Source organism: Oryx dammah, unplaced genomic scaffold (assembly GCF_014754425.2).
Source record: "Oryx dammah isolate SB20612 unplaced genomic scaffold, SCBI_Odam_1.1 HiC_scaffold_3, whole genome shotgun sequence".
NCBI classification, from domain to species: domain Eukaryota; kingdom Metazoa; phylum Chordata; class Mammalia; order Artiodactyla; family Bovidae; genus Oryx; species Oryx dammah.
The window spans coordinates 96,284,224-96,304,006 of NW_024070187.1; the positions used below are offsets into that span (position 1 = coordinate 96,284,224).

Below are 19,783 nucleotides of genomic sequence, written 5' to 3' on the forward strand. Positions count from 1 at the left end.
TACTTTTGATCATTTTAATAAAGTAAAGCAAATTCTTCCTTGCTGTCTTCTTTTGCATAAATTCTGTCCTCGTAATTAGACATTTATTTTGTCATATTGTAGTGAACATTGTTGGTTGCCTTCTCAGCTTTCCAAACATCACTCTCCTACTGAGACGCAGCCATGAAGTTCGGATGGATTGATCCACTCTTGGCCATGAGGGTGGCCTCAGTTGTCCTAGGGCATCAGTTTAACTCTGTTTCTCTGGCTCTGCATCATGAATTCGTTTATGCAAGAATGAGAACTGTATTGGTCTAATCAGAGTGAAACTTTGGACTTTTCACTAAATGCTGGGAGAAATAGCAACTAGCCTTAGTAGCAGCAGTCTTGCAAGCATAAAGATAAACTAGTTTGATAATGATGCCAGCACATGGAGGAGGACAAGGCCAAGATAATCATAGAGAAATAAAACTGGGGTCTAATGAAAGTGTGCCTGTAATCTGCCCTACCTCTGGAATTTTCAGCCGTATAAACCACTGAATTCCCTTTTTTTTATGTTCATGAGAATCAGGTTTTCTGTTACTCTCAATGGAAAGCCCCCTAACTGATACACATATGGGCTTTACAAGAATTTTATTTTTAAAAACTGAAATGAAAATGATCTTTTATTGATCCCCAAACCCTTCAGTCTTCCCCTTGGATACAAAACTAGATTCCATCTGTTTAGCATGGGCTTTCAGTCTCACTGCAATCTGACACTATCCCACTTCCCAGGCTTCTTTCTCATTACTGCTGTCCCTCCCCCAAACCGCCACCTAAATCTCAAATTTATCACCCTTTCTCCATCACTCTACTGGCATCTTTGTTGGCTCAGCCTCCTAGTAAAGGTGTTCCACATTCTGACATACAGTCTCCAAATATGTATTGAGTGTCTAGTCCTATGGGGATGGCCTGTGTGAGGTGTTGGAGACACAGGCCTGAGCGAGACATGAATGTGGCCTTGTGGAGGGGGGTCAGACTCACATGCAGATGGTTTTCACACAGTGTGCTGAAGACTCTTGTAGACACCTTCGGTAAACTTCATGCATGGTAGTGATGAATAAGTATTTGTTAAATAAAATGGGATTGAAGGCCATGTTAACTAACACAAACATGGATTCTAGATCCCTAAAATTATAGGAAAAGGAGTACGTCAAGGCTGTATATTGTCACCCTGCTTATTTAACTTCTATGCAGAGTACATCATGAGAAACGCTGGACTGGAAGAAACACAAGCTGGAATCAAGATTGCCAGGAGAAATACCAATAACCTCAGATATGCAGATGACACCACCCTTATGGCAGAAAGTGAAGAGGAACTCAAAAGCCTCCTGATGAAAGTGAAAGAGGAGAGTGAAAAAGTTGGCTTAAAGCTCAACATTCAGAAAACTAAGATCATGACATCCGGTCCCATCACTTCATAGCAAATAGATGGGGAAACAGCGGAAACTGTCAGACTTTATTTTTGGGGCTCCAAAATCACTGCAGATGGTGACTGCGGCCATGAAATTAAAAGATGTTTACTCCTTGGAAGAAAAGTTATGACCAACCTCGATAATATATTCAAAAGCAGAGACATTACTTTGCCGACTAAGGTCTGTCTAGTCAAGGCTATGGTTTTTCCAGTGGTCACATATGGATGTGACAGTTGGACTGTGAAGAAAGCTGAGCACCAAAGAATTGATGCTTTTGAACTGTGGTGTTGGAGAAGACTCTTGACAGTCCCTTGGACTGCAAGGAGATCCAACCAGTCCATTCTGAAGGAGATCAGCCCTGGGATTTCGTTGGAAGGAATGATGCTAAAGCTGAAACTCCAGTACTTTGGCCACCTCATGCGAAGAGTTGACTCATTGGAAAAGACTCTGATGCTGGGAGGGATTGGGGGCAAGGAGCAGAAGGGGACGACAGAGGATGAGATGTCTGGATGGCATCACTGACTCGATGGACGTGAGTCTGAGTGAACTCTGGGAGTTGGTGATGGACAGGGAGGCCTGGCGTACTGCGATTCATGGGGTCGCAAAGAGTCAGACATGACTGAGCGACTAAACTGAACTGATTCCAAGATAAAACTCTGCAAAGAAAAGCCAAGTAAACAGGAAATGAATAGGACCCTTTAACAAAGTATGGTCATTTACAAGTCTTTTCTTGTGATGTCTTTGTCTGGTTTTCATGTTAGGATAATCTGGCCTCAAGAAAGGTAAGTTGAATATGACAGAAACCAGCACAATATTGTGAAGCGATCATCTTCCAATTAAAAATAAATAAATTTTTAAAAAATTAAAAAAAACAACCATTGACCTAAAATATTTTCCCAGGAGATAGTTGTCATCATCTGATATAACCACTTAAACACATTTAATAGCACGTTTCAATAACACCAAACTTTGAATCTTGCGACACCATGGTGAACTCTCAGTGCTAAATTAGTTGTGAAATGTAATAAAATAATCGAATTTTTTTAAAAAAGAGAGTTGAGCAAAGTTTTTTTTGACAGCCTTATAATATTCCATAATTTGCCATCACAACTTCCCCCTCTTCCTTTTGGGACTGTGGAAGGCCCCAGACTGTTGAAGATTGCAGTAGGATGAGTAAAACCAATTGATACACAGGAGAAAGTATGCCTCCGACACATGCATTCAGAGTAGAGTGTGGGCCAGTGGAAGGGGGGACCTCTGCTTTCTCCACCTTACTAACCTCAGGTGCCCAATACACCCCAGTGCTTCAGCACAGCTCCTGACATATGAAGCAGGCACCCAGGTATTGCTCTCCAAATTGCAAAAACGCTTCTATCTTCCCCCTCAAAAAGCTGGGCCTGTCTCTTGCTAATAAAGCCGTATTTTATCTCCAGGCTATTTGTTTCCTTCTCCAACATTTTTTTCTTATTTTATTTTAATTATTTATTTAGCTGCACAGAGTCTTAGTTGCAGCATTCTAGATCTTTGATCTCCATTGCAGCATGTGGGATCTTTAGTGACAGCAGGTGGTAGCTAATTTCCTGACAAGTGATCAAACTTGGGCCACCTGCATTGGGAGCACAGAGTCTTAGCCACTGGATCACCAGTGAAGTCCCACCAAGGGAATTCTTCCCAGTAGGGAAGTCCCCTCCAACACCTTTTCTTGCCCTTTTCTCCTGAAGGCTGCCTCTACCTTCATTTGAACCACAATGACCAGTAGAAGAAGCTGTACAGGGCCAGTCCACACAGAATCTAACCCATCCTGGATTCCAGACTCACCAGGGCCCATCTCCTAGGATGAAGTTACTATCAAAACTTCGACTGTACCTTTCTGGAGAACAGTTTCCTGAGAACCAGACCATGCTGTCTCAGGCCACAGCTACCACTATGTGAATCTGTCAGGTTTTTATATGCAGCTCAGCTCTGCAAACACACACCTAATTACCTCCTTCATCTTTTGTTCCTTTATATGTACTAACTGATCCTGGTGGCTTAGACAGTAAAGAATCCCCCTGCAATGCAGGAGACCCCAGTTGGAACCTGGGTCGAGAAGTTCCCCTGGAGAAGGGATAGGCTACCCAGCCCTGGAAAAGGGAGAGGCTACCCACTCCAGTATTCTTGGCCTTCCCCTGGTGGCTCAGACGGTAAAGAATTTGCCTGCAATGAGGGAGACCTGGGTTCAATCCCTGGGTTGGGAAGATCCCCTGGAGAAGGGAACAGCTATCCACCCCAGTATTCTTGCCTGGAGAATCCCCATGGACAAAGGAGCTGGGCAGGCTACAGTGCACGCAGTCGCAGGGTCAGACAGGACTGAGCGACTAAGCATGGCACATGTGCTAACTGAAAGTTAGGTATCCAATGCAGCCCCCTGGCAGTCTTGGCTGCTGGCTTCCTCAGGTCCTGTTTCCACAGCACCAGTCATTCAGGTTCCCCTCAGAGAGCTCAGAGCCTTGGAGAGGCAGGCTGGCCCGATCATTGCCCCAGGAGTGCTGGCTGGACCTCTCCTTGGCTGCCCGTTGTTGTCAACAGTTTCTGTCACTATAGATACAGTACTTTGAAGTAACAGAACTGTCCTTGTTCTAATATCCTCTACAAATTCTTCCCTTTGGCTCTCCTGCTACTTTTAAGTCAATGAGACTAAGTTTAAGTTCAGTTCTCCATGAGCACAACTTAGCAAAAGGTCATTTTGCATTATAAACAGGTATGGGAGTTCTCATCCCCTGTGGCTCGGACAGTAAAGAGTCCGCCTGCACTGCGGGAGACCTGAGTTTGATCCCTGGATTGCCATGATCCCCTGGAGAAGGGCATGGCAACCCACTCCAGTATTCTTGCCTGGAGAATTCCATGGACAGAGGAGTCTGGCGGGCTGCAGTCCATGGGGTCGAAAAGAGTCAGACACAACTGAGCAACTAACACTTTCACTTTCAGGCTCCCAGTACCTGGTGAGAAGGGTGTCCCAGCTGGAGTCAAGCCAGTTCGATTAAACTCCACCCAACAACCTCTTAGTTAGTCTAAGTTAATTTAAGATGGTTCTCAGGCCATCAGCTATTTGTGTCAACCTGAGTCAGCCAAATTCTCCGGGCCTCACTGTAAAATTAAAGTCTTATAGACTATGATTGTATTTATTTTTATTGTTTCATTTAAAACATTTTTGTTTTTGTTCTGCAGTCGCTAAGTTGTGTCCAACTCTTTGTGACCCCATGAACTGCAGCACACCAGGTTTCCCTGTCCATCACTATCTCCTGGAGCTTACTCAAACTCAATTCCATTGAGTCGGTGATACCATCCAACCATCTCATCCTCTGTTGTCCCCTTCTCCTCCTGCCCTCAATCTTTCCCAGCATCAGGGTCTTTTCCAGTGAGTCGGCATTTCATATCAGGTGGCCAAAGTATTGGAGCTTCAGCTTCAGCATCAGTTCTTCCAGTGAATATTCAGGGTTGATTACTTTAGGATTGACTGGTTTGATCTCCTTGCTGTCCAATAAAACATTTTTATTGAAGTATAGTTGATTTTCTATATTGTGTTAATTTCTGCTGTACAGCAAAGTGACTCAGAGATATAGATATATATATTCTTTTCCATATTCTTTTCCATTATGCCTTTTCACAGGATATTGAATATCGTTCCCTGTGCTATACAGTAGGAGTTTGTTTTTTCTATCCATCCTATATATAATCATTTGTATCTGTTAATCCCAGACTCCCAGTTCTTCCCTCCCACTTTCCATCCTTTCAACAACCACAAGTCTGCTCTCTATTATTTAGATTAGTGTCACCCATTTGGTATGGAGCAGAGGCAATGGCAACCTACTCCAGTACTCTTGCCTGGAAAATCCCATGGACGGGGGAGCCTGGTAGACTGCAGTCCATGGGGTCACTGAGGGTTGGACACGACTGAGTGTGTCACTTTTCACTTTCATGCATTGGAGAAGGAAACAGCACCCCACTCCAGTGTTCTTGCCAGGAGAATCCCAGGGATGGGGAAGCCTTGGGGCTGCTGTCTATGGGGTCGCACAGAGTCGAACACGACTTAGCAGCAGCAGCAGCAGAGGTAAGTCACTCTGGGATCCCTTGTCCTTTCCCATTAATAGATTTACACACATGAAACTTGATTAGAAATAACATCAAGAGCAACTTGGGTGATTAATTAAAGCTTCTAATACTAAAAGGGGAGGGAGCATCATGGTTACCTGATGGCTATCAGACATCCTTTTTGGCAGAGGGGTGGGACCGGCTTGGGTCTTTTTTTAGCTGCAGTTGGTGGAGCCATTCTGTGGCTTTCTTCCTTATCTTTGAATCCTGTGGAGCTCCACCCAAACCATCCTCTTGGGAATGTAGAGACACTCCTACTTCCTCCCTAATCCCAAAGATTTCAGACTAGAGCAATGGAACTAATTTAAATCTGTATGCAGGTCAGGAAGCAACAGTTAGAACATGCAACAACAGACTGGTTCCAAATAGGAAAAGGAGTATGTCAAGGCTGTATATTGTCACCCTGCTTATTTAACTTCTATGCAGAGTACATCATGAGAAACACTGGGCTGGAAGAAGCACAAGCTGGAATCAAGATTGCCAGGAGAAATCTCAATAACCTCAGATATGCAGATGACACCACCCTTATGGCAGAAAGTGAAGAGGAGCTAAAAAGCCTCTTGATGAAAGTGAAAGAGGAGAGCAAAAAAGTTGGCTTAAAGCTCAACATTCAGAAAACTAAGATCATGGCATCTGGTCCCATCACTTCATGGGAAATAGATGGGGAAACAGTAGAAACAGTGTAAGACTTTATATTTTTGGGCTCCAAAATCACTGCAGATGGTGACTGCAGCCATGAAATTTAAAGATGCTTACTCCTTGGAAGAAAAGTTATGACCAACCTCGATAATATATTCAAAAGCAGAGACATTACTTTGCCGACTAAGGTCCGTCTAGTCAAGGCTATGGTTTTTCCTGTGGTCATGTATGGATGTGAGAGTTGGACTGTGAAGAAAGCTGAGTGCCAAAGAATTGATGCTTTTGAAGTGTGGTGTTGGAGAAGACTCTTGACAGTCCCTTGGACTGCAAGGAGATCCAACCAGTCCACTCTGAAGGAGATCAGCCCTGGGATTTCTTTGGAAGGAATGATGCTAAAGCTGAAACTCCAGTACTTTGGCCACCTCATGGGAAGAGTTGACGCATTGGAAAAGACTCTGATGCTGGGAGGGATTAGGGGCAGGAGGAGAAGGGGATGACAGAGGATGAGATGTCTGGATGGCATCACGGACTCAATGGACGTGAGTCTGAGTGAACTCCGGGAGATGGTGGTGGACAGGGAGGCCTGGCGTGCTGTGATTCATGGGGTCTCAAAGAGTCGGACATGACTGAGCGACTGAACTGAACTGAACCGAACTGATAAGAGCAGGCCTGGGATTTCCCTGGTCCAGTGGTTAAGAATCCACCTTCCAATGCAGGGGACTTGGGTTTGATCTCCAGTCCGGGAACTAAAATCCCATGTGTTATCAGGCTACTGAGTTCACGTGCCTCAACTAGAGGTCCCCTGGGCCATAACTACAGAGCCCATGTGCTCTGGAGCCCAGGCACCACAATGAAAGATCCTGTGTGCTGCAAGTGAGAGCCGTCACAGCCAAAAATAAATAGATAGATATTAAAAAGAAAGAAAAAGAGCAGCTCTAGCCATCGTCCTATCATATGTGTATATATGTGTCTGCTTACTGTTTGAAAGTATTAATTAATGCAGCCTTCCCCATGGTATGGAATTCTTCCCCATTTGCCCCTGAGAGCCTGTTCCTGCCCTGGGTAGAGACAGGAGTCAACGACTTCTGAAACAGCAAACCAAGATTGCAAATACTTATTAAATCTACCTGTAAAACAGAGATTCAAATGCCTCTTTGTGCAGCAAGTTTCCTATCACTACTGTGGGCCTGGGGCCTTCACTGGTGGCTCACACAGTAAAGAATCTGGGAGACTCAGGTTCGATCCCTGGGTCGGGAAGGTCCCTTGGAGGAGGGCATGGTTACTCACTCCAGTATTCTTGCCTGGAGAATCCCACGGAGAGAGGAGCCTGGCAGGCTATAGCTGATGGGATCGTAAAGACTTGAACACAGCTGAGAGACTAACACTTTCACTTTATTTTCACAGTGAAAATAAAGGCTCCCTGAAAAAGAGGAGGAGGGGCAAGGATAATGAGGACAGAAGATTGTAAGTCTGAGAAACATCAATCCTTTTCCAGAGGAAGCCTCATTGCTCACCAGCGCCAGTGGGTCTCCAAGTCAGCATCCGGCTGTCTTCCCTGAGCTTCCCCAGTTGTCAGTGATCAGCACACACACATCCATCTTTCAGCCAGTGATGCTTGCCTCTTCTCTGACCTCCTCATGCGGACAACTCCCTCCTTGTTCAACAGCCCTGGACCCTTGTTGGCCACCCAGAAACAGTACTTAGAGGTGAAGTGGGTCTCTGGATATGTCAAGGAGGGATGGTGGGTTGAGAGGGCAGTGAGTGGCCCTGACCCAGGTGAGAAAATCTGGAACAGTTTGAAATCCTCCACTGAGGCAGCATAATGGTGGAACACGTGGTTCTTGTTACACAAACAGTTCCCTGGACTTTTCTCTGTTTTCTTTGCCACTATCCTCATTCAATCTATCATCATTGTTTACAACTGGTCTCCCTGAGGCTACTGTTGTCTCCCTTCAACCCACAAAGCAGCTGGAGTGATTAAAAACAAACACATTATCACAGACAGAGAAAACAAGCTTATGGTTACCAAAAGGGAAAGGGTGGGGCGGGGGTGGGGAGGCGTGGAGAGGGGTAAATGAGGAATTTGGGATATGCACTACTCTGTATAAAACTTCCCAGGTGGTGCTAGTTGTAAAGAATCTGCCTGCAAATGCAGGCGATGCAAGAGACACAGGTTTGATTCCCGAAGTCAGGAAGATCCCCTGGAGAAGGAAATGGCACCCCACTCCAGTATTCGTGACTGGAGTCAAGAATCTCATGGACAGAGGAGCCTGGCAGGCTACAGTCCGTGGGGTCACAAACAGTTGGAAACGACTGAGCAACTGAGCACAGCACATGTCTAAAACAGATAACCAGCAAGAACCTACTGTATAGCACAGGGAGCTCTATTTAATATCTTTTAATAACCTATGATGGAAAAGAATCTGAAATGCTGAGTCACTTTGCTGTACACCTAACTGTAAATCAACTATATTTTAATTTTTAAAAAGTTTACAAAAACACCAAATTATACCAACCATTTCTGTCTTTAATGGTTTCTCACCGCACTAAGACTAAAGCTCAAGAACCTTCCGCTGCCTACTAGGCACTATGCGGTCTGGGCCCTGGCCTCTTCTTCAGCCTCATCTAAGCCCCATCACCCTTGCTCATCTTGTCCTAGCCATGCTGGGTCTATGAACCAGTTTAGAACAAGCTAAATTCTTTCCTTCCCCAGGACCTGGCACTAAGTGTTTTTACTAGCTGGAAAGTTCTTCTCTTGGATGTTCATATGACTCCTCATTCTCACCGGTCAGATCTCAGCTCAGTTGCTCCTTCTTGCTCTAAGATAATTGTTTCTTCTAGTCTCTATCTCCTCACTCTGTTTATTTCCTTCATAGCATTATCACAATCTAAAATCTTATGCATTTATTGATATTTATTATAGATTTCTTTCATCAGAATCCAAGCTCAGCAAGTTCAGGAGCAATCTATCTTGTTTTATCCAAGTGTCTAGCTCACTGCCTGGCACATATCAAATAGTCAATAAATATTTGTTGAATAAAAGATGTGCTGCTGCTGCTGCTGCTAAGTTGCTTCAGTTGTGTCCGATTCTGTGCGACCCCATAGACAGCAGCCCACCAGGCTCCCCCATCCCTGGGATTCTCTAGGCAAGAATACTGGAGTGGGTTACCATTTCCTTCTCCAATGCATGAAAGTGAAAAGTCAAAGTGAAGTCACTCAGTCGTGTCCAACTCTTAGCGACCCCATGGACTACAGCCTACCAGGCTTTTCCGTCCATGGGATTTTCCAGGCAAGAGTACTGGAGTGGGGTGCCATTTACATGCATTTGCACACATAATATCACTTATACTGTGCTTAGCTTTGCAGGTGGCTCTGCGGTAAAGAATCCACTTGCCAGTGCAGGAGATGTGGGTTCAATCCTCGGTCATGAAGATCCCCTAAAAAAGGAAATAGCAACCCACTCCAATATTCTTGGAAAACCCCATGGACAGAGGAGCCTGGTGGGTTACTGTCCAAAGAGTTGCAGAAGAGTTAGACACGACTTAGTGACTAAACAACGACATCAAATACATTGCTTATTATACACCAGGCATTGTTCTAAGAATGTTCTACCTGTAAACTCATTCAGTTCTCACATAACTCTGAATAGGTGTTATTATTATCTCTAGTTTACAGCAGAGTCAACAGGCTGATTACTGGAGTCCCCTAAGTTCACGCAGTGAGTTAGGTAAAGCTGGGATTGAAGCCTAGCAGACTTTCTCCAGAGTCTGTGCTTTTAACCCATATGCTGTAAAACCTCTGAACAAAGAATAACATATTTAGCACATTTTTAGTTTTCTCGTGTGGACACACTCTTAGTTGCCCACTCAATATCCACCACAACCTCCTGCACCCTTGACTCTTGCCAACAGAACCCCGCTTTAGTCCAGCAAGGCGGTGTGGCCAGCCCCAACACTAAGCCAGTCCTGGTAACTCCTCTCCATTCACTCTGTGCTCATATACTCAGCCTCTTTTTGCACATGGGGGTGGCATGTGATCTGGTTCTGCCCAGTGAGAGACCAGGAGGAGTCGACTGGGGGACATCCTCTTATAAAAGAGACTGGTGGGAGCTAAGAACTTACAGACACCTTTTTTCTTCTTGCTGTATATATGGATTTGTTTCCAGAGCTGCGGCAGCCGTTTTGGGGCCATGAAATGATGAGCATGAGGATCAGAGGCCAATGAGATCAGGACTGCAGACTTTAAGCACAGTAAGAGCATGAGTCTGATGACATTGTGAAGCTGCTGGATGAAGCTGAGAATAACCTACTTCAGACATCCAGTTATAAGAGATAATTAAATATCTGTAGGCAGCTGTTTTTTTTTTTTTTAAATAAACAGCTGTATTAAGGTATAATTTAATTTCGGCACCATAAAACTCACCCATGTTAAGCATACTATTCTAGTTAATTTACAGAGTTGTGCAACCACTACCACAATCCAGCTTTAGAACATTCCCATCACCCCCAGAAGATTCCTTGTGCCTGTCTACAGTCAATCTTCATTCTTACCCACAGTTCTTGGCAATCACTAGTTTGTTTTTTGGTCTCTATAGATTTGCCTTTTCTGGACATTTCATTAAATGACATATGGATGTACAGATGGTAAAGAAACCCACACCCAGATTCAATGAAATGAAGGAAAAAGGATGGCCACCAATATGGTGTAATAGAAAGAGCCCTCAATATCAGGACGCCTTGTTCTGGCTCCAGCTCCTCTCCAAATATGTGCCTTGGGTAAGTTTTAAAATATCTCTGAGATGCTTTTTCTCATCTATGAAATGAAGGGATTCCAGTGAATGGTTTTTGAGCTCTCTTCCAGATCTTAGTTTCTAAACTATTTTCTTGAGAAATGTAGTTGAATTATTTCAGATAAAGCTGTATCATTCAATAAAAACTGACAACTCCACTCTTCTATGAATGAGTTAATCATGGTAAGTTCTATAAAAGAGTTAATCATGGTAAGGTGGATAATTATGTAACTGGGAGAACTGAAGATGTTATGAAATATCTATCAAGAAGGAGATCTGTGTTGGGCAGGAATGTAATTGAATGCAGGAGAGAATAAGTGAATTGTTACAAAAGGATCATGTTGGATAGGACCACTTGTTGGAGAGAAGTGTGAAGGATGTTTAGAACATGTTCTGTTCATGGTACATTTGAATGCCTAGATATGAACATTTCTATTGTAAAAGGGACATTGTGAATTAGTGTGTTGTCTCTTGATTATAGATAAATAGGATCATGTTTATCTTTAAAAAAGTCTGTTTATTACTGTTTTTAAAGAAGTAGTGGTAAGATTGTGGTTGTAGATAAAAAGCCTTCTGGGGTAATGGGACTATTCTGTATCATGATTGTAATAATGGTTACACGAATCTACACATGCATCAAAATTCATGGAAACATACACACCGCAAAAAGGCAATTGTGCTGTGTGTTCATTTAAAAAGTAAAATTAAAAAAGAGCCTTTACCTTTTAGAGATACATATTGAAGTATACAGTATCTAGAATTTGCTTGAAAATAATGTGGGAGGGAGGGGAACGGTAGGCTACAGATAAAAGAAGATTGGCTGTGAGTTGATAATTTTTGAAACTAGGTGTATAGTGTTCTCCAGGGGTTCAGTATGCTCTCTTCTCCCTTTCTGTGTCTGTTCAAAGATTTTCATCATAAAAAGTAAAAATAAAAAGCATCGGTGAGCAAGAATAAATTTTCTTTCTGCTTGCATGTTTAAAAGAAGCTTATTTTGATTTCCTGACTGATGATTCTCTCTAAGGGAAGATGTAGTCTATACAGGTAAAGTAGTGTCAAAAATATATCATCTCTTTATATAATCTATGCTCATTTCATGATGTGAGAATGGATATTTTTATGTATATGATCCAGCTGAGCTGAATACATTTTAAAAATTACCTTTATATTAAATCAGAATTAATAACTACCATCTGGGGGCAGGAGAAGAAGGGGATGACCGAGGATGAGATGGCTGGATGGCATCACTGACTTGATGGACATGAGTCTGAGTGAACTCCGGGAGTTGGTGATGGACAGGGAGGCCTGGCGTGCTGTGATTCGTGGGGTCGCAAAGAGTTGGACATGACTGAGCAACTGAACTGAACTGAACTGATTTATTGAGACTCTTGAGAGTCCCTTGGACAGCAAGGAGATCAAACCCATCAATCCTAAAGGAAATCAACCCTGAATATTCATTGGAAGGACTGATGCTGAAGCTGAAGCTCCAATACTTTGGCCACCTGATGCAAAGAGCTGACTCATTGAAAATGACTCTGATGCTGGGAAAGATTGAAGGCAGGTGGAGAAGGGGATGACAGAAGATGAGATAGGTGGATGGTATCATTGCCTCCACGGACAAGAGTTTGAGCAAATTCTGGGGAATAGTGAAGGACAGGAAAGCCTGGTGTGCTGTGGTCCATGGGGCCACCGAGAGTTGGGCACAACTTAGCGACTGAACAACAACAATTTATTGAGCACCTGAACATCCCAGGTGGCACAGTGGTAAAGAATCCACCTGCCAATGCAGGAGCCATAAGAGATGTGAGTTCGATTCCTGAGTTGGGAAGATCCCCTGGAGAAGGAAATGGCAACCCATTCCAGTATTCTAGCCTGGGAAATCCCATGGATAGAAGAGCCTGGCGAGCTACAGTCCATGGGGTCGTAAAGAGTCGGACATGATTGAGTGACTGAGCATGCTTACATGCAAGCATTGAGTACCTGTCTATTATAGTCATCAAAATAATTCTTCAAATAAAATACCTTGAATTTTTACTCCTCCCCGAGATGATACTGTTCCCACTTCACGAAGGAGAGAACCAAAGTCTAGCAGGAAGTTGGGATGCAAATCCACATCTCCTTCTAGAGAATGTGCTGACTTCCCGGGCAGTCAGATTTCCCACCTGGATGCTGTCCCAAGCAGGACACTTTGTACAGATTCTGTGCGTCCATCCTCCACTTCTGCCTGCTTCTGATCTAGCATCTCACACCTGGGACTTTCTTCAGAGAGTTTCAGACTCCCAAGGGTTTGCTCTGCTGAAGCCAGAGAGCCAACAGTGTGCAGAGTTTATTACATCCCCATAAACTGGCCCAAAGGCAGTGATTCTGTGCACTGGAGTACAAAAGTTCACCTTCCCTGCTTTGACGGAGACAAACTCCGAGAAATAATGAACGTATCTGAGCTCCCCTGGGGATCGGGTGTGAGCAGAAGCATCATCTGAAATCAGGTCCTTGCTCAGCATCTTCCACATTCCTGGCCTGCTTCCCCGACTCCCTCACTGGCTTCTTCCGGAAGGGTTTCCCTAGTAAATCACTTGTTCATGAACTGTTGTGTTAAGGGCTGTTTCTTGTGAACCCAACCAAGGACAACTTGTTTTTCCTATTTAGATGCAGAGTTTTTTGCTAATAATTTCTTACCTAGGAAACATTTATGAGACTATGATGTGTTTTCATAGAGTTAAGTTCATAAAGTTAAGTTCTTTTGTTAGAGAAAAAGATAGTAAAACTATTATTTATTTATTTATTTAGCTGCTCTGGGTCTTAGTTGCTGCATGTGGGATCTAATTTCCTGATGAGGGATAGAACCCAAGCCCCCTGCATTGGGAGAGGAAAGTCTTAGCCACTGGACTCCCAAGGAAGTTCCCATATATATTTCTGTGTGCAGTTCCTGCAGTGACTGGAAATAGACATGTCAAAGATAAAATATATTACCTGCTGTGAAGATCATGTGTGTGCCTGTGTGCTGAGTCACTTCAGTCATGCCAGACTCTATTTGACCCCATGGACTGTAGCCTGCCAGGCTCCTCTGATCCTGGGATTCTCCAGGCAAGAATACTGGAGTGGGTTACCATGCCCTCCTCCAGGGGTTCTTCCCTACCGAGGGATCAAACCCGTGTCTCTGATGTCTCCTGCACTGGCAAGGGTGTTCTTAACCACTTGTGCCATCTGTGACATCCTATGAAGATTGTTTTGACCCATGATGAGAGGCTAAAAACATGTGCCTTTTGTTGCCGCAGCACCCACACAAGTGATCTAGTGCCACAGCCGAATTAGAATCGGCTTCCGGACAGTCATCCAAATACTATCTGCTGAACCAGCACAGCTTTAGCCCCTAAAGTTGGGGTGAGGGTTGGGAAGAGGGCCTGTTAGTGTCGGTTGAAAAGAAAAGACAGAACGGTTTGAGTAGACTCAACACTCCATCCTTGGGACTTCCCTAGTGGTCCAGTAGCTATGACACTATACTCCCAATGCTGAGGGCCCAGGTTCAATCCCTGGTCAGGGAACTAGATCCCACATGCTACAGCTAAGAGTTTGCATGCCTCAACTAAAGAATCCACGTGCCACAACTAATACCCAGTGCAGCCAAATATATGAATAAATATTTAAAACAAAACCAAAAACCTCATCCCCGAGACCTCCAAGCACAACAAGAACAATGCTTTCCAGTCAGCTCCTTGTTGGAAAGCAGCAACTGCATTTATGGAGAATAGAGCTCAACTGAGTCCCATCTCCAATGAGAAAGGGCTTTCCATTGGTAAAAGAGTCTCCTGCTGTGGTGTGGTGCAGGAGCAAACCGTGGCGATTAATAAGAATGTGATTCTGCATCTCAATTGTGTGAATCCGTAGACTGGCTCCTTCACACCTTTGAGGCTCTGTTTCTTATTCTGTACAATGAGACAATAATAATAAAGACCTCATATTGCTGTTGAGGGAATTGTATTAGGTCCATAAGCCCCCAGAACGTGATGAGAGCTTAGTAAGTGATTCTTACATTAGCAGAGCTGCAAATGTTCTTCTTTGAATGTCTTTATTAAAGACACTGTGGTTGGAGAGACTGGAATGTACACCATGTATGCTGGGGGCAGGGACCATCGGCATCCTTTTAGAAACAAACGCAGCAAATCAAGCACCCCCCAGACAAACCCCACCTGGGCTTCCGCAGCAGTTTGTTCTTATCTATGTTACAGTGTTTGATGGTGGAATATTCTGATTTTTCTGTTAATGTGTCTCTCCATTATCAGGAAAAAAGGTTTTGGAGGGGCAGGCATTGTTTGCATCACTGTGTCCCCAACATTTAGCAGCTGAAACAGTAGGTGCTCAGTAAATATTTGTTGTTCAATGAAAACAGAGCCTGATCCCAGTAACTGGGCTGTGGGTAGAATTATTCTGACTCAAACCAAAGAAGAAAAGAATTTATACAAAGATGTCCAATGTAAGAAAGGAAGGAAGAAAGAAAAAGAAAGAGAGAAAGAAAGGAAGGAAAAAATGAAGGAAGGAAAGAGAGAAGGAAGGTGAGAGAAGGAAGGAAGGAAAGAAAGAAAAAGAAAATATGTGATTCCACAATAGGAAATTTTAAGCAATTTAAAGCATATCTAATCAATTCTGATATTATAATGTATATATATAGCCATTAAAACTTAGAAAGTCTCTGTAACAACATGGAAAATATAATTATGATGAATTACAGGGTTTTTTTTTTTCTTTTTAGGGGCCATGTACCATGAGGAGAAGGGGATGGCAGAGGGCAAGATGGTTGGATGGCATCACCAACTCAGTGGACATCAGTTTGAGCAAGCTCCAGGAGATGGTGAAGGACAGGGAAGCCTGGTGTGTGGCAGTCCATGGGGTCACAGAGAGTCAGACATGACTGAATGACTGAATGAGCAAATGTGGCTCATGGGATCTTAGTGACCCGACCAGGGATCGAACCCAGGCCACCTGCAGTGGAGGCAAGGAGTCTTAACCACTAGACTGCCAAGTAAGTCCCTAATTATGATGAATTGTTCAGTAAAAAGAAAAACATGCTGTTATCTTAATGATGACATTAACTCTGTAAAAGTTACATAAGTGCATACAGACAAGGACTGGAAGGGAAATATGTAGACATATGAAAACAGGCTGTTTCAGGGTCATGATGGCATCATGGATGAATTTTTAAAGTTTTTAGTTTTTTGTTAGTCTTGCTATAATATTTGTGTGTGTGTGTGAAGTCAAATAATATTCTTAAATAAAGAGAGTAGCTAATCTTTCACTGCAGAACTCTCAGTTTTCCCAGAACAATGGCTTCTCCAGGTCTCTTTCAGCATAGGAGTCTGGGATTTTCCAGCTGCTAGCTCTGCACTCTGAGACTCCCAGGACAGCTTCAGAAGCAATTGTTCATACATACTGTCTGTGCTGTCAAAACCCTGTGGAAAAAGAGAGTTACAATAAGGCAGAATCAATACAAGTGGTGGAAGGGATGACCCCTACCCCTGAAGTACTCTCTAAACATTTACTGAATATTTGCTAATATGCCCATCACTCCCCTAAGTCCTGGGGATACAAAGGATGAACAGAGAACAGGATGAATTTCTTGTCCCAAGGGAGATCAAAACCCAACAGGAAAGGGAGACAGCAAATAAACAGCTATAGTGTAATACGGTAATTGCTATGGCAGAGCGTGGACTAAGTGTGCGGGAAGTTTCCTTAGGGGAAAGCATAGGAATGGCTTCAGACTAGCTGAAATCAAAGAGGGCTCATATAAGGATGCAGAGAAGGCAATGGCACCCCAATCCAGTACTCTTGCCTGGAAAATCCCATGGATGGAGGAGCCTGGTAGGCTGCAGTCCATGGGGTCTCGAAGAGTCAGACACGACTGAGCGACTTCACTTTCACTTTTCACTTTCATGCATTGGAGAAGGAAATGGCAACCCACTCCAGTGTTCTTGCCTGGAGAATCCCAGGGATGGTGGAGCCTGGTGGGCTGCTCAGAGTCGGACACGACTGAAGCGACTTAGCAGCAGCAGCAGCAGCATGTAAGGATGTAGAGAAATGTCATGGAACCCAAGAAGGAAGTGTATAGTGGATCCTTAGGATTCAGGAAGCCCATTTTCTAGTTCTGAAATACCTTAGGAACCAGAGCAGCTTGCAGTCTCGCCATTTCTTTCTCTTTCTCCATCTCTTCAATTTCTTCGAGGATAATGGGGTCTTTTGTCTCCACTTCCCTTGGTGTATCTATTCCTTTCTCCGGACTCACCTCATTACTTGGTTTTCACAAGGTTCACCTTGGATGACGCACCATGTCCAACTCTTTGCGACCTCGTGGACTGTAGCCTGCAAGCTTCTTCTGGTCCATGGGGATTCTCCAAGCCAGAATACTGGCGTGGGTTTCCATGCCCTCCTCCAGGGGATCTTTCCAACCCAGGGATCGAACCCAGGTCTCCTGCATTGCAGGAGGATTCTTTACCATCTGAGCCACCAGGGAACTCCGAAAATACTGGAGTGGGTAGCCTATTCCTTCTCCAGGGGATCTTCCTGACCCAGGAATTGAACTGGGGTCTCCTGCATTGCAGGTGAATTCTTTACCAGCTGAGCTACCAGGGAAACCCCTATGGCTTCCCTGAAATGGTGCCAACCTCTAGACTTTGTGTGACCTTCAGATCTCACACTTACAGGTAATTATAGTCATTGGGTTCCAATTTCAAATTCCTAAGAAAAAGAATGTAGTAGGTGAGTGTTGAATCAGGGCCAAATACAGTTGAGGGTAGGGTCATGTAGCCTACCGTCTACTCAGGAAGGGCCCTGGTCCTGCCTTGCTAGAAAGGGATGTCTGGAAGCAAACTGACCAATGCGTATCATTTGTTGGAAAGCAGGAGACCTAAGATTTAGACTAGGGAGGCTGTGGTCAATAAGGTGTTTTTGAATTGAGTTTTGGGGTGACAGTGAGGAGTTAGACTAGAATAGGATGTAGATTTCAAATATAGTTAGGAGGAAGAATCAATAAATGTGATTGGATGACAGAAGGAGGGTTGTAAGGTGAATCTCAGTCTGTCTCATCATTGCTTTAGCTCATCCTATTTATTAAGGAAACTTTTCAACTTCACTGTCCTTGGGAATACCAGAATTTTTTCTATAGACAAAACCAGGGAACTTCCACCTACCTCAGCAATAATACATTGTATTAACCACCAACTTCAACTGGAGAAGGAAATGGCAACCCCCTCCAGTACTCTTGCCTGGGAAATCCCATGGACAGAGGAGCCTGGCAGGCTACAGTCCATGGGGTCGCAAAGAGTTGGACGTGACTGATTGAGCACACATGCACGTCAACTGCAATAAAAGCAGAGTTACAGGAAACAGCCTGATTCCTCAGAGGAACTGGAGAATCCCACCTATTGTCCATGCTTTTTGCTGTATTCCAAATCCACACACGTGTGTACACACACACTAACATATATCCCAAACACTTTCATGAAATGATGCAGAGCGTCTTTGTCTGGCTATATTTGTTTTATTTGTTTTGCATAATCTATGGAATAAATTCACCACGCTATTTGTTGGAGAGAATTACAGCCAGCATATGTGGTATGTTATCCTCTGTATATATTTAAATACAGCCCATTTATAAACACAATGATTGTGTACATATGCATGTTTAAAACTAGATTTTTTTTAAACAGAGGATCCATCAGTTTACAAACTATTATTTTGCACATTGGTCCTTTCCATTCCCACTATTGTCAGCCTAATTCAGGACATTCAGCTTATCCTAAGTTATTGCAGCAGCCTAATGGACCATTCTATCCATGACCACCAGATTCAACATCTTGAAGCATCACTTGCATGAGAACACTCCTTGTTCACAAACCTTCCATGCTTCCCTGTTATGTGCTAAAGTCCAGAGTCTATGTCCTAGCACGAAACACCAAGGGAATTTAGTACTTGCCAAATGCCCAAGCTTCTCTGTTTGTCTCCCATGCATCAGCTAAATTGAACTACTTTACTACGAGATTCCTAAATACACATGAATCTTTTCGATCAGGATATAATTCTCCTTCGGCCTGGAGTGATTATTTTCTTTCCTCTTCTCCAATGGTCAGGCTAATTCTATTTCTTCCACTGCATCTTTGCTAATAAACCCAGTAAGAAGGGATTGTGGGGATTTCCCTGGTGGTCCAGTGGTCAAGAATTCACCTTCCAGGGGCTTCCCTGGTGGTCCAGGGGCTGGGAGTCCGCCTGCCAATGCAGGAGACACCGGTTCCATCCCCGATCGGGAAAGATCCCATTTGCTGCAGGGCAGCTAGGCCCGTGAACTGCAACTACTGAAGGCCTTGCCCCTAGAGCCTGTGCTCTGTAGCAAGAGAGGCCCCTACTTGATGCAGCTAGAGGAAGCCCACAGGCAACAAGGACCCAGGGCAGCCAAAATAATAATATCAATAATAATACTAAAATAAATTAACTTTAAAAAAGAACCCACCTTCCACACCAGGGGACTCGGGTTTGAAACCTGATTGGGAAACCAAGATCCTACATACGAGGGTGGGGGACTTGGGGGGATGTGGGAGAATGTAGGGGGTGGGATGGGGTGACAGTGGTTGGGGCCCTAAGCCTACGTGCAACAACCAGAAAGAAGCCCACTCCTCGAAACAAAGATCTGATGCAGCCTAAATAACTAAATAATTGTTTTAAAAAGTGATCATGCCGTCTTCTGCATCTCCAAAATATTTCACATGGATGTGTTTCCCTACCATGGTTATATCTGAGTAGATATCTC

At 43.9% G+C, this 19,783-nt stretch overlaps 1 long non-coding RNA gene across 1 annotated transcript; it reads left to right on the plus strand.

Moving 5' to 3' along the window:
* The first annotated feature begins 6,883 nt into the window (after positions 1-6,883).
* On the plus strand, positions 6,884-19,332 carry LOC120861509. Its single transcript, XR_005720557.1, has 3 exons — positions 6,884-6,928; positions 7,440-7,461; positions 19,289-19,332. It is a non-coding gene; the product is annotated as an uncharacterized LOC120861509 (long non-coding RNA).
* The last annotated feature ends 451 nt before the right edge of the window (positions 19,333-19,783 follow it).